The sequence below is a fragment of the Monodelphis domestica genome, chromosome 2, assembly GCF_027887165.1.
Source record: "Monodelphis domestica isolate mMonDom1 chromosome 2, mMonDom1.pri, whole genome shotgun sequence".
Lineage (NCBI taxonomy): Eukaryota > Metazoa > Chordata > Mammalia > Didelphimorphia > Didelphidae > Monodelphis > Monodelphis domestica.
Window position 1 is genome coordinate 133,229,029 of NC_077228.1, and position 12,176 is coordinate 133,241,204.

General features: G+C 40.7%; 1 non-coding gene across 1 annotated transcript in view; it reads right to left on the reverse strand.

The window, feature by feature from the left end:
* Positions 1 to 2,138, reverse strand: part of LOC100025157 (uncharacterized) — a 57,234-nt gene extending 55,096 nt beyond the window's left edge. The window contains exon 1 of the transcript XR_008916225.1: positions 1,690 to 2,138. This is a non-coding gene — a transcript (uncharacterized LOC100025157). The remainder of the gene's footprint in view (positions 1 to 1,689) is intronic.
* Positions 2,139 to 12,176: the final 10,038 nt, after the last annotated feature.

The following is a 12,176-nucleotide window of genomic DNA, read 5'->3' on the forward strand; positions in this document are numbered from 1 at the left end:
TAGGAGTAATAGCAACTTTGAGGCTAAGAATAGAGATAACAACAGTTTGGCTCCTAATTCTCTTACCCCAATCCATATCATCCAATCTATTGCCAAAACCTGTCCATTTTACCTTTGCAACATCCCTATTCCCTTCTCCTCTAACACTGCCACCACCCTGGTTCAAGCCCTCATAACCTCATTCCTGGAATGACTAAATAATCTAGGTTTCCCTGCCACAAGTCTTTCCCCACTCCAGTGTATCCTCCACTTCGGTGCCAAAGTGATCTTCCTAAACCAGAATTCACCCTGGTCACCCTATTACTCAACGAACTCCAATGGCTCTGCATCACATCCAGGATCAAATATAAAACCTCAAAGCCCTTCATAACCATTCAGCACCGTCCTACTTTTCCAGTGTTCTTATACCTTTTATCTCCCCACACACTCTGGGATCCCATAGTACAGACCTCCTTGCTATTCTACAAACACCATGTTCTGTTCTCAGAAAAAACATTTTTCACTGTAGTCTCCAGTGCCTACAACACTCTACCTCTTCATTGCTGCCTCCTGGCTTTCCTGGCTTCTTTTAAGTACCAGCTAAAAGTCCACCTTTACAAGAAGCCTTTCTTGATCTTTCCTAATTCTAGTAACTTCCCTCTGTTGATTATCTCAGTTTATCCTGTGAATAGCTTGCTCATACTTAATTGTTTGCTGTGATCAACTTGAGAGCAGAGACCGATTTTTCTGGATAGTGGAGGTGGGCTTTTTTTTTTTTTGGCATTTTCAGTGCTTAATACAGTACCTGGTACATAGTAGGCACTTGATAAATGTTCATTGACTTAAAAACAAAACAAAACAAAACAAAACAAAACACTTTGCCTTCTGTCTTAGAACAGATCCAAGTCTTAGTATCAGTTCCAAGGCAGAAGAGAGGTAAGGACTAGGCATCTGGGGTTAAATGACTTGGTCAGGCTCATTGTCTGAAGTAGAATTTGAACCCAGGACCCTAGGGCTAGCTAGCGGCCCAGTGTTCACTGACTTTTGACTAATACTTATTCCTTTTTCACCAGGTGGTTGCGAAGAAAGCAGTTTTGTTATTCTTAAAGCACCCTGTAAGTGCGATTTATTTATCATCACATCTCTGTCATTCAAAGTGCAAGGGATCCTCCTCTAAATTGTGCCCCCACTCCTCTCTTGGCTACTTTATAGTATTTTCTATACTTATATATATATATATATAGTACTTTATAGTATTTCCAGTTCTCTGACAGAACTTGGGGCGCCAAAGTAATGGAGCTTCCTATCACAAAGGGGGCGGGCGGCTGGCAAACTACAAACCACTCCATGGACAGCCTTCGACCGCCTGTTTGGAAGATAAGAATTAGGACCATGACTTGGTGTGAAGGTGTCTGGGGAAAAGTTTACAGCGCAGTGCAAATGCTAAACAGTTAACAACAGTTCTTTTTAGTCTACCTTTCCGTCTCCAGCGACCTCCTCCTCCTCCCGCGCCGACCCTTAGAACCTGCCTCCTCTTCCACTTCTTACCTGGAGGAAATTACCTTGGGGTCGCCCTTCTTGTGTACGTGCGCGCGAGGTGTCTATGTGCGTGGTGTGTGTGTGTGTGTGTGTGTTTGTGTGGAATGAGTGCATGAGGGAGTGCCGCTTTGCCCTTCAAACTTGCGAAAAAGAGTCTGCAGGGCAGCTCACCTCCTGGGATCACTTCCACCCCCCCAGTCTTCAAGCCTTCTTCTTTTCTTCCCAGACTCGAAACAGCGTCCCCCAGGGCTCGTCATTTTCTACGAGGCCATCAGTCTTCTTCCTAGGGGGCCCAGACCTCAGTCCCAGCCTCCTTCCTGCTCTCCAAGAGGTTTGGGTCCCCTCCGATCCCCTCCTACTTCCACAAAAATCCATTTGGTTTCGTCCCGCCCTTATACCAGAGGGTGGGAAACGACCTTTGGGGAATTGCCAAATCGTGCTGTGACAGCAGTCTCTGCCCCCACCTCCTGCCCCCAACCCCGAATCCAGCTCCTCAAATCACTTCAATGGAATGCTTCCTCCTCTGTCCGGCCAAAACTCAGTTCTGCCAAGGCTCTCGCCTCCCTCCGCCCCAAGCAAAAATCATCTCCTCCCCTTTTCTTCTCACCACCCTGGGAAACTCTTCCTACTCTTCCCTCTTACAGTCACGCTCCTAGGACTCCCTCTGAGCACCCCTGTTTTCACCTTCTAGTTACTGACTGCTCGAAGCTAACCTCAAAGGACCAAGAAGTACGAGGAAGAAGGGGGTAATCTGGGTGGTGGGTCCTAAACTCTCTGCCCCTGGCTCACCAGACTGGTGAAGGGAAGCAGTGGGTAAAGAGGAGGGGAGCTTGGGTGTCACCTGCCCCAGGCAGTGGAGGAAGCAGGACTGAAGCAGAGAAGAAAGTTAGAGTGTGCATGCATGTGTGTTGGGAAGAGGGTGTGTGTGTGTGTGTGTGTGTGTGTGTGTGTGTGTGTGTGTGTGTGTGTGTGTGTAACTTCGTGACCCTGTTTTGAGGTTTGCCATTTCCTCCTCTGACTCATTTAGGAAATACACTTGCGTGTAGGGGAAGGGTCATGGGGAGAGTATTAAATGTAGTTCTCTTGATCCTACTCTTCGTGCCTTGTTCATGACCCAATCTGAAATGTTCTTTGCAAAGATACTGGAGTGGTTTCGCATTTCTTTCTCCAGATCATTTGATAGATGAGGAACTGAGTTCAAACAGGGTAAGGTGGCATACTTAGGGTCACACAACTAGTAAGTGTTGGAAGTTGAATTTGAACTTAGGACCTCCAGCCTGGACATTTTATCTACTGAGCTACCTAAATATGGTATTCAGGGCCAAAAGACTAGAAGGACCAATGATTTTAGGTTTGAGGACCAGGGTCTAGAGAGGCAAAGAGAAAAGAACCTTGTTTTAGAGGAAGGAATCAGGGAGAGTGAGTAGATAATGTCCTTGGAGAAAATGTACAGTTGCTAATAACAGGTGCATATAAACCCAAGTTTGGGGTGAGGGAAGGGAGGAGAAAGGGTGATATTGACACTTGGAACTCATCTGAAGAGCTCTAGGAAGAAGACATCCTAGATGTTTGCTCCAAATTTTTGCTTTTCCTTATTTTCTTTCTTTGACTCATTCAAATGCTAGAATTTTCCTCATCCCTCATAGAAGAAAGTATACCAGACCAGTGCTATATTTTAACAATTTGAAATTATTTAATGTTGAAGATTGGGGAAATGGCTTTCAGAACTAAAATCCACTTCCAAGGGCAGATATGAAATCTACCAGTCATTAATGAGCATTGGGGGAATGGTTAGGTGAGCAGAGAAAGATGATGCCATATTTGGGGGGAGGGAGCTGAAGGACTTTTTGTTTTTTTCACTACTTAAACTTCTCTCCCTGCCTTAAAACTGTGTGTAAAGCCCATTCTCAAGGGCCATTGCCTAAATAAAACTTGACTAACTTATTGATTGACTAACCTGAAAAGATAAAGATGAAACGGACTCTAACAATTATGGAGTGAACACTTGACTTTTAAGGCAACTTGATTAAATGACAAATTTTTCCAGGAGGATCTCCAAGAATTTGGTAAGAGGAAGGGATGAAGTAGCTTGCTAGCCATTTCTCTGTTTCAAGAAAAGTTAAGCAGAATTCCTCCCCTCTTTTTACCTCTCTCCCACCTTCTCCTGTACCCTGTATCTTGAAAGCAGGAGGCATTCTTAGCTCTTTACCTTGGAGTTAAAAGGATGGCTCATGTGGGAAGTCCTAGATAAAACTGACAGCCTGGAGCTATTCTGGGAAACTACCAAATACAGAACACATAAACCCATAAATAGTTAGACCCAAGCTCCTTTCTGCCTAATCCCTTGTTTCTTAAAGTAGGTTGGAGGGAAATCTGAGGGGGAAACATGGTTTAAAAGCTCCCAGTGATATTTGTTATTATTTTATAGTTGTTTTTTTTTTATTATAGTCAACAAGAATTTTAAAATCCCAGGCACTGAGATACAAAGAAAAGAAGGAAAAAGTTCTTGATCTCAAGGAGCTTCAGAGGCCCAGCAGAATATCTCAGATATGAGTCACTTAGAAATATTTGTTCAAAGGACAGGTAGGTGGCTCAGTGAACTGAGAGACATAGAGAGAGATCCTGGCTTAATTAAATATTTCAGAGCTGTGTGACCTTGGGGCAAGTTATTTAATTTCCATTGCATAGCCTTTATGGCTCTTGAACCAGCACACAATATTGATTTTAAGATGGAAGACAAGGGTTTAAAAAAGGAAATTGTTTTTTTGGAGGGGCAGCTGGGTGGCTCAGTGGATTGAGAGTCAGGCCCAGAGACTGAAGGTATGGGTTCAAACATGGCCTGAGGCACTTCCTAGCTGTGTGACCCTAGGCAAGTCACTTGACCCCCATTGCCTAGCCTTTACCACTCTTCTGCCTTAGAACCAATATATTGTATTGATTCTAAGATGGAAGGTAAGGGTTAAAAAAAAAAAGGAAATATTTGTTCAGTAGAATTTTTTTTAGTAAACTATAAGCTTCTTGAGCATAAAGATTTTTTGTTTTGCTTTTGTACTCCCAGCATCTAATAATAATAGCTAACATTTATATACCTCTTACTATGTGCCAGGCACCTTAAAATGATTATCTCATGTGAAATAGTGTGTACAAGGGAATGACCAGAAGCAAAGGAAATTTGAAATTTGAAGAAATGCATCAGAAGATGAGCAGAGGCAACCACACAAGACCCTTGTACACAATAGTTGCTATTTATTATTATTATCTACATCATTTTACAGATAATGAAACTGAGGCAAACAGATCTCAAGTGACTTCTCTAGGGTCACAGAGTAATTGTCTGAAGCTGCATTTGACTCCAGGTTAGGTATGACTAGCTGCTTCATCTAGCAATGTGTGTTACATGGAGTACTTAATAAATGTTTCAGAGTTTTAGTTGGAAGGGATCTCAGCATGTATGTGGTCCAACCCTATACCATATGATCAGCCAACTTTTGCTTGAAGATCTCCATTATCTGTGGGGAGTAGGAAACATTGCCTGGCTAGGAAGACCTTCACAATTTTGGACAGCTCTAATTGATAGGAAGTTTTTCCTGATATCAGTCCTAAAATTGCCCCTTTGCAACTTCCATGCTCTTGGGTCCAAGTAAAGCAAATCTTTTTATTTCAGGAAGGACTAGCACTTTTTCAGGGCTGTTCACCAATGTCTAATGTCCACCTGTCAGCCAACTTTCACCTGTAGGTCCAAGAAGCTTTAGCATAGGCAGTCACAGTCTGGTAAAATCATATTGGCAGACTGGCTAAACTAAGTTAAGGGTGACCAACAAAGCCTCAAACCTGTCAGTGAGTTAGGAGAATGTCTACTGGAAACATGTGAAGACTTCCCCTGGCAGAATGGGAAGATGAAAATACATTGAAAATCCAATGGCCAAGAAGGCAGTTGAAACAGCCATTGGAGAGTTCTTAGAGCTTAGTAAGACATCAAATATACCAAGGCCATCTACTGTATCCTGGGCTATCACCAATCACCTTGACTTTTGTCTTGCCACTGGATTTCATTGACTCTGGAAGAGAGAGTGAGACTGATTACTTTGTACAACTCAACCTCACTTAAATCCATCAAGATATTGCCCCATGATGCCATTGATCCTCTTTGAAAATTAAGAGCAAAGAGTTCTGTCCTTCCTCAAAAGTCTATTTTGCTTTTAACCTTTTAATTCACCCTTTCCTTTATCTTTCCCACCCATCTGTTTTCTCTTATTCTCAACCCCTCATTTCTCTACTGGAGAACTTAGCATTTCTTTATGCAACTGTGTGTGTAAATACATATTCTTCCTTCTTGGAATCATTTCTAAGAAGTGAGGTTCAAGCATTACCCATTAACCACCAATTTCCCCTTTCTCTATAAAAGCTTTTCATGTCATTAGCACATCTTTTTTATGTGAGAAAATTCCCCCTATTCTACCTATTCCTTCCCTTTTCTCCCAGTTCATCCCTCTTTTTATCCCCTTCATTTTGGGGGGGTAGGTGTGGGAAGATCTTTCCAACATAATTGACTTATACCTATGTACTCTATCTACATAAACTCCTTTTAAATGCTCTAATAATGATAAAGTTCTTAGGAGTTATATGAATCATCTTCCCATATAGAAACAGAAATAGTTTAACTTTATTGAATCCCTCATGATTACTCTTTCATGTTTACCTTTTTATATTTCTTTTGAGTTTTCTACTAGAATGGAAATTTTATATTCAGCTCCAGCATCAGGAATGTTTGAAAGTTCTTTATTTTATTTTTCCCCTGGGGGGGTTATACTTGATTTTGCTGGATAGGTAATTTTTGGTTTTAATCTTATCTCCTATGCCTTACAGAACATCATGTTGCAAACTTCCCATTCCTTTAATTTTGTTGTTCAGTCATTTTAGTTGTGTCTTACTCACTGTGATTCTATTTGGGGTTTTCTTGGCAAAGATACTGGAATGATTTGCCACTTTCTTCTTCAGCTCATTTTACAGATGAGGCAACTGAAGTAAACAGTGTTAAGTGATTCCCCCAAGATCACACAGCTAGAAAGTGTCTGAGGCTTGATTTGAATTCTAGAAGATGACTCTTCTTGACACTTTGTGCCACCTAGCTGCCCTTTAATGTGAAAGCTGCTCAAGATTTTGTGTTCCTAACAGTGGCTCCACAATATTTGAATTGTTTCTTTTTGGTGCTTGAGGTATTTTCTCTTTGATTTGGAAGCTCTGGAATATGGCTTTAATATTCCTAGGAGTTTTCATTTAGTGTTTCCAAGGTGGTGGAATCCTGGGAGAGGTATGGTCACTGTTCCCTTGGTCTGTGCTCTGGTACTGCAAGAAGTTGCCTCTGGTACCCTGCCACTCTTTGTAGTAGTTCTTCTCTATGTTCTGGTACTGCAACTTGGGCTTCTGCTCCTTTATGATGGACCATTAGCACTCCTTTTCACCTTGGAACTATATATCAAAATTCCATATGGACACTAGAGTTGCCAATTAATATCAACTCTACCTAGGGCCCTGGAGTGTATGGGGTGCTCAGGGAGGAGTAGTATCTCTGGTATGGAGGGCTTGTCATGTCCTTCTAGGGCAGCTCTCCAACCTCTGACCCCTACCTGACACCCAGCTCTCACTTGTGGCTCCTAGTAGCTGCTAGCATGTGGCAGTGGCCACACCCCGGGCAATGGCTTCGACAGGCTGGCTAAACCTTGTGAAGGTAGCCATCGGGTCGTCGACCCCTGGGGAACCAGGGCTTTGCTCACCCAGCATGTGAAGACTGTTTTGGCGGAACAGACGGAAGAAACCAACAAGAAGGTTCAACGGCTGAGAGGGCAACACAGCAAAGCACTGTGGAGTGCTTAGGGCGTGTTGGAGCACAAAGGACAACACAGCCATCCAATGCAGCTGAGGAAGTCTCCAGGTGTAACAATTTTTCGTGCCACTGGACCCAGGCTTCCAATGCTGAGAGAGTGGGACTGTCTGTGCATCGACTTTTCCACTTAAGTCTCCTTCACGCACAAGTGTCTTTGTGCACACTCATCTATACACCATAGATGAAAATGCACAAAGACAATTGTCATCCTCGGTTACCGAGAGAGACTACTACTACCTAGGGCCCAAAAAGCATCTTCTGTGATCTTTTTCTGAGAAGTTGTCCAAACCCTTTACCTTTTTTGGGCTGAGAGTTCCTAAAATTGTCATTCTGCTGCTCCTGCTAAAGCCATTGTGTGTGAGCTCAATAGACCTCCACCAGACCTTTACTTCAAAGTTACAGATTTCTCCTGACTACTTCTTAAATTATCTTAGACTAGAAAACTATCTTACCTTGACTTTGTATTGACTCAGCTGCTCCAAAATTTAATTTGTGACATTATTTCAAAGTTGTTTAGAGGGGAATGCCCCTAATCTGTCATCTTGGCTTCCATTCTCACAAATCTTCTTTCAGGTTATTGTTCTTCAAAAACCTAAAGAAAGAGGGCATTAAGTGTTTCAATGGATTGAGGGCCAGGACTAGAGATGGGAAGTCCCAGGTACAAATTTGGCTTCAGATAATTCCTAGCTATGTGACCTTGGGCAACTCGCTTAACCCTTGTTGTTTAGCCCTTACCACTCTTCTGTCTTGGAACCAATACACAGTATTGATTCTAAAACACAAAGTAAGGGTTATAACGAGACAAAATTTGAAGATAACTATTCTTTCCCCCCCAAAATCTTCTCCTTTTTTGGCTAGGGATATCCAGTCCCTGTAATCGATCCTTATATAGCATTAACTTAGGGCCCTTCATCATATTTGTAATCCTTCATGGATTCTTTTAAATTTATCATTCCATTTTCAAAATGTGGCACTTAGAGCTGAATACAATACTCAAGATATAGGGTAGAGTATATTGGAACTTTTGGCTCCTTTTTCTAGACCCTGTGCCTCTCTTACAGCTGACCAAGCCACTGGCTTTTTTAGTTGCCATATCATACTGTTGACTCATATGAAAGTGCAGCATATTTAAACCTCTAGATTTTTCTCATAAAAATGCTGCCTATCCACAGTTTTTTCATTAGGATACTTGTAAAGTCAATATTAAAAACTCATGTGTAATATTTTACCTTTATAACTATTAAATTTCTTAAGAGTCAGTATGTCAGAGTGGGTAGAAAACTGGCCTCAGAAAACTGATATCCAACTCCTGTCTCCTTCTGTGTGATCTTGGGTAATTCATCTAACCACAATCTACTCTCTAAGTCCTTCAATCAACTCTCTAAAACCATAAGTTTGCAGAGAAGGAATTATTTAATTGAGGAAGCTCCCATTTGTAGTCTCTTTCACTGATAAAGTCACAGGTCTGATAAAAACAAACAAAAAATCTCTTTCAATTTGATCTCTCAGAATCTTCTGGGATTTGAGTTTTTTTTCATCCAGTATAGTCATCTCTTTTTCATCTCTGTGTCATCTTCAAAATTGATAAGCATGCTATGAATGTTTTTATATGTCATTAACCAGCACAGAGCTTGGAATGAATTCTTGGGGACCTCCACTGTAGTCTTCCTTTCAAGTTGATACTGGACCATTAATGCCTCTTCTTTAGGTTCAGCCTCTTAACACTTTCTGGGTTCATAATTTACTAGATTCTTGACTGGCTTTTTCATGAATGAATAAATAAATAAAATCTGGCAAATAAAAATTTTAGTTTAATTTTAAAAATTAAATTAAAAAAATTTCCTCCAAGCTACTTTACCTGTAATTAGGATGAGCTAATAAGAAGTTGATAAAGCTGCAATGGAAGTAAATTAGAAGTCTTCCCAATAAGATCAGTGAGATATTTCATGTTTCTTTCTATTTTGTCATTCTTTTGACTTTGTGTTATTAATTCTTGCTGTCTTGTGAGATCATTAGCTACTGGTTTTCAGCTATGACTTTCCTTTTTGGTTTGGTCTATCCTGCTTTTCATGACTTCTAGCAGGTCAATTCTGGTCTTCAATTTGCTTATTATTTCATGTGATTTCTGTTCTTCTTTTTCCAAGTAGAAGATTTTTGTATTTTGACCATTATTTTCTTTTTGAATGACTTTCATTTCTTTTTCTCACTTTTCTTCCCATTTTTCTTCTATCTTTTTTACTTGGTTCTTAAACTTCATTTTGAGTTCCTCAGGAGCTTGTAACCAATTTCCATATTTTTTGGAAAGTTTGCATGTGTTTGCTTATTTGTCACCCTCTGCTGTGATTTCTGTACTCTGCTGGTTTTCTCCATAGAAGTTATCCAGAGTCAGGATTTTTCTGTTGGAGTTTATTTCTTTTAGTACTTTTAGTACTTATGGACTTCAGTTCCTTCATGTTGTTGGCCATGGCTGTATTCGTTTTTTTTTTCCTCCTCTGTATTTTCTTGGCTTCCTAGCCAGAAGTTTGAGTGAGGTGGGCAGGCAGTTCTGTGGGCTTTAAAGAGTTTTACCCTGAGGCTATTTTTTTCTAGTCTCCCTTGTGTTTCCCAGGGCCAGCTCAGGTCTGCTCTGTCTTGGCACCTGCTCTCTGTGCTTCCAAGCCTCAGGTCCCAAGTCTGGTTGCCAAGACCCTGTGCTGCCCTCAGGGGTAAGTCTGTCATATCCTCATCTAGCCCCTAAGAATTTAGAGATTGTCCTGGCCCTCACTCTAACTCTGGTGCAGTAGGTGTTGTGAGAGAGGAAGGATACGCTCGTGCTTTGATAAGTGCCCCTTATAGTGTGGAAATACCCCAAAACAGCCTACCTTCGAGGTTGTTCCCCATGGCAGAGCCCTTCACTCGTCTGATTTTGATTTTTGTCCTTTTGAGATGCTTTGTATTGGTAGATTGTGAGAAGAGTATGGCCCTTCCTTCTACTCTGCCACCATATTAGTCCAGAAGTCCCTTCCCAGTAAGATCAGGGGTGAAGCAAGGATGCCCATTATCACCACTATTATTTAATATTATATTAGAAGTGCTGGGGAGCAGCTGGGTAGCTCAGTAGATTGAGAGCCAGTCCTAGAGATGGGAGGTCCTAGGTTCAAATCTGGCCTCAGCCACTTCCTAGCTGTGTGACCCTGGGTAAGTCACTTGACCCCCATTGCCTAGCCCTTACCACTCTTCTGCCTTGGAGCCAATACACAGTATTGGTTCCAAGACAGAAGGTAAGGGTTTAAAAAAAAAAAAAGAAGTGCTGGCTTTAGAACTAATGAAAGAAAAATAAATTGAAAGAATTAAAGTAGGCAAGGAGGAAACTAAATTACCACTCTTTGCAGATATGATGATATACTTAGAGAATCCTAGAGAACTGAAAAACTAGCTTAATAACTTTTGTAAAGGTGCAGGATACAAAATAAATCCACATAATTCATCAGCATTTCTATATATTATCAACAAAGTCCAGCAGCAAAGTTAAAAAGAGAAATTCCATTTAAAATCACTAAACAAAATGAAATTCCTGGGAATTTACTTGCCAAGGCAAACAGGAATTACATGAACATAATTACAAAACACATTTCACACAAATAAAGTCATATCTAAACAATTAGAAAATATTAATTGCTCATAGGTAGGCTGGGCTAACATAATAAAAATGACAGTTCTACCTAAATTAACTAATTTATTTAGTGGAATATTAATTGAATTACCAAATAATTATTTTATAGAACTAGAAAAAATATTTTTAAAAATTCATCTGGAAGACGAAAGGTCAAGAATAGCAAGGGAACTAATGAAAAGAAATGTGAAGGAAAGAGGCATACCAGTACCAGAACTCAAGTTGTATTATAAAGCAATAATCATCAAAACAAACTGGTACTGGCTAAGGAATAGAGGGGTGGATCAATGGAGTAGATTAGATACACAATATACGGGACTAAATGACTCTTGCAACTGAGAGTTTGATAAGCCCAATAAGAACGAGAACTCACTGTTTAACAAAAACAGCTGGGAAAATTGGAAAACAGTATGGCAGAAGCTAGCTATAGATCAATATTTCACACTCTATTCCAAGATAAGGTCAAAATAGACATATAATTTAGATATAAAGAGTTATATCATAACTAAATTAGGGGACACAGAATAGTTTACCTGGCAGGTCTTTGGAGAAGGGAAGAATTTGATAGAGACCTGCTCTATCAGATAATTGAAGGGACCCCAGGACAGGGTGGGGAAGATGAGAAAATAAGTTTGGGGATCAGGAGGGCCAGAGACAAGCTGGTAGCAAATCACGGTAAAGTTTAATGATCACAGCTTCTAATTTATAGAGAGATTTGAACAGGCTGAGGGATTAGGTAAGTTTTTCACATGCAGAATGGATGGTAATGATTTACAAGTTTAGTACAATGGATCTGGTTTACCTCATTGAATCTAGACAGTTTTCTATAGACTGATAAATCAATATGTTAATATGTAACCATCTAACCCAGATTCCCAGTGGTTTTGGTAGGAATATACTATTTCAGCAAAGGGGGAGGACAAGGAGGGGTTGAAGCCTCAGGTGAGGAGTTAGCTAGTTAGGAGTTGACTTTAGCTGTACTATGGCTATCCCAGAGCTTTGCTACTGGGAGGTCTTTTTAGGCTTTCCAGAGCTTTGCTCCATGGAGGCCCCTATTATTCTCACACTATCCCCACAATAATTTATGACCAAACAAGAGCTAGAGAATATTAGAAGATGTAA